A 3,580-nucleotide genomic window follows, 5' to 3' on the forward strand; every position below is an offset into this window, starting at 1 on the left:
GAGGGAGAGAATGAAGGCCCTGCTCTCATGGCGGCCTATTTTAACCTAATGGAGTTCACATTTACTTCACAATTCGTACACAAAAAACACATGCACACATGCCGTAATTCCAAGTACTGAGAAGCACTAGGAAGCAAAATAACACAGGATGAAGAAAGGGCAATCTGGAGAGTGAGAACAAATCCCACATTCTCTGGGAGGGAATGAACCCTAATTTGCTCAGCTGGAGTCAGAAGCCAAGTCTGGGACCAAACCACCGTGGCCAGGAGGGTGGGGACAGTGTCTGAACCTGACTGCTGAGGGCCCACCACACAGCCTGCAGAGGGAGGAGGGAGATGTTGGGCTGTCCCCCCACTCCGCCCCCAGGTTCAGAGCCACTGGTCCTGGTCTGAAGGCAAGCAGAGGTCAGCCTCCAAGAGATCACGGGGCAGTAGAGGACGCAAACAGAACTGTGGGAGAGGCCGGCAGGCAGCATCCTGGGTATGCAAAGCCCGAGGGCTGAGGCCCATCAGTCAGTCTAACTGGGAGGTGCCAACAGGCACAGAGACACAAGTCTCTAGCAGAGACTTGGCCTCAGTTGTCATCCGCCCACAATGAGAATAAAATGAAGTCTTAGATCAAATGACTTACGCCGGAGTCTGAAATGCAGAAGTTCGCAAGGAAGTTTGGCTGTCAAAATTGGAACGACTAACTGACCTTTTCTCTCCCAGAGTTCATGATCTCATTCATCCCTGAGCACCCGCTATTTGTCAATTACTCTGTGAGGTGCTTTGCATTTGTGAACTCAATCCCCCAAGCCCCTTTAAGTAGACGCCATGAGGCTCCTGTGGTTAAGTGAGGAAGCCAGCTTGCCCAAGATCCACAGCAAGTCAGCTGGGAGCACCGCGGGCCGGCTTGTCCAGGAGCCTGGCTCAACCAGCGCCGCACAAAAAACACAATATAGCTTCCATCAACTCTTAACAGTAAAGTCATACATGCTTTTCGAAGACCAACTAAAACACTTTACAACAAAACGTGCCTTACTCCAGGTTTATATTCTTATAGAAGTAATAACATTTTTCAAGAAAAATTTCTTGAATAATTAGTCAACTTCTGCACGAATCCTGGGACAGTCTTTACGTACTAAGACGCACTGGAAACCAAGTTCATTCCTGCTTTGTGTGCACCACAGGTCAGCTGAGGGCTCTGCTTACGGCTTCCGCTCTCAGGGCAGGACACGGGAGCATTCAGGATCTGAGTGGCAGGGGAAAGGGAACTCGTGAGTGTCCCTCCAGCAGTAAGTGGTCTGGCCTGGAAATGATGCACTTAACTTCCACCGCCTCCCTTCGTGAAAGAATTACTCTCTTGGAAGATGTATTAAAGTCTTCTACCTCAACAAGCAGCAGATAGTACAGTATTATACTAACTGGAGGATCAGTATCTTAAAAACTCAAAATAGTTTAAAGTAACTCCTAAAGGTACTTAAACTGACTCCCAAAGAGCAGAATACAGGACCTAACAAAATATTGTTCTTGTATATGTATGGCTGGAAATCACATAAATGAGACTATGTTCTTGGAAGAAAGGAAATAAGTAAAGCGAAATGAGTAACAGTAATAATCATACTTTCATATCATATATATATATATCATAGTTACAGATTTTATTTTCATAATATCTTCCCACTGAAGCAATAATCTACATTTCCGTAACAACACATTTAATATTTTCTAATCAAAGAACTGAAAAAAATAGGAAGGAAGCACAGATTCCATACACAAATACCATACATACTCTATGTACAAAGAAATTCAATATATTAAATAGATTTGTAGATCAACTTCACTTACAATATAATAGAACACTGAGTATTCAATTCTGAGCATACTCATGCAGACTTCCACTTTGGTAAAAGTGATGGCGTGAGCTCTGCAAAAGGTTTTCCTGTTGTTGTAAACACACGTTTCCCGCTTCAGACCACACTCAGGATACAGACTTCCGTGCGTGGAACACTAAACTGCATGAGGATGGAACAAGGGCTCTTTCCTGGACACCACAGCGTGCGTCCTGCACATCAGTCCCTGAGCGTGGGCAGGGAGGGGGAAGGAGGCTGCACTTGGAAGAAACAGAGCCTTTTACATTGCTAAGGGTCAGCTGCCCTGCGGATGCAGAATGCACTGAATCACTCCTCGTTTTTAGAATGTAAAAGTTACCGATTTTTCCAAGGCTGCAATGGGTAATATGGTCTTTAAACAAATAGTCTAAAGTATCTTTTAAGTGCTGCCAAATCTGTTTAGACAGATGGTGACTTAGCTCACAGGAGCGTTAATATGAGGCTCCCGAAGTTTCCAACTAGATCTAAAGGGCACAGCAGCAATGGCGGGATCTTGGCAGCATTCTAGTATGTCCTTCAGTACAAATGTCTAAGTGCAGCTTTACTGAGATTGTTCAAAGTTAATCTCCATACAGTCAGTGAAAATGGGCTGCTACCAGAACTAGGAGAGCAACTTGGGGAATCCAAACATTGTATTTGTTAGTATTTTAAATAGGGTCTTCAATAAATCTGTCTCCCCTCCCACCCACCCCCACCCAAGAGCACCTGCCACATGAAGATAACGTCCTGGCTAAGCCCTCCTCTCCCTCGGCTACAACCATGGCTAAACACCACACATCGTGATGGATCGGCCCTGGGGTCTTCAGGGAGCAGCAAACAGACACACGCTGCACTCGCATAAGGCCGGGCTCTGTGAAGACAGGACACGCGGACAGGAAACCACCCTGCCCGCAGAAGGCACCCTGCTGCTGACCGGTGCCTCTTTCCGCTTAGCAGACTGGGAGACAGAGGTGAAAAAGGAATGCTTCAAAAATAATCTCTTAGGAATACCCACCAGGACTAAAATGCTGGCAGTCAGTCCTTTAAACAGAAGTACTTCAGAAACCATTCTTCCCTCTCAGCTAAATGTCTATGGTACGGCATTCCCACGTCTAGTTACCGTCCGGTTACAGCTCTAAGTGAATCAAAAATTATTTTGGAGGGAAGAAATGTTCTAGACTGCTGGGAATTAGAATGCATAAAAACAGTCCTCATTAATTCCCATTTAGTCAAAACCAAGTGAATTTGGGGAGAGCCACTGTGTTTTTTTAGGTGGAAAAAATGCATTTCAAAGAGGAGCTAAATATGCCTTCAAAGGATTCAATTTACGTGTAAGACTTTAAATGTAACTTTCATTGGGCTAAACAATATTGTAAGGCTCAAAATAGCATCCTGCCCCAGTCTTGCCTTGGAAAAGACTTAGATTTAATAATTTAAATGTATCTGATATCACTGGGGATAAATCTCCTTTTCAAAACAAAAGTTTAAAATACTACTTTGTTTAACCAGTAAACTTTACTTTTAGCAGCAATGATTAAATAAAATGCAAAGAAAATTCTCTAACAATAAATTAAAAAAGCCCAAGAGAAAAGAATTTCTATGTCTACTGTCCCTTTTGTTTAGAACATCATTTGTGGCTTGCAAATTTCAAAATCAACTGTATTAAAATGTGACAATACATTTACCTGTTCATTCTTGCTGGGTGTCTTAGAAAGGCTCTTATGGACA

The sequence above is a fragment of the Prionailurus viverrinus genome, chromosome D3 (assembly GCF_022837055.1).
Source record: "Prionailurus viverrinus isolate Anna chromosome D3, UM_Priviv_1.0, whole genome shotgun sequence".
Lineage (NCBI taxonomy): Eukaryota > Metazoa > Chordata > Mammalia > Carnivora > Felidae > Prionailurus > Prionailurus viverrinus.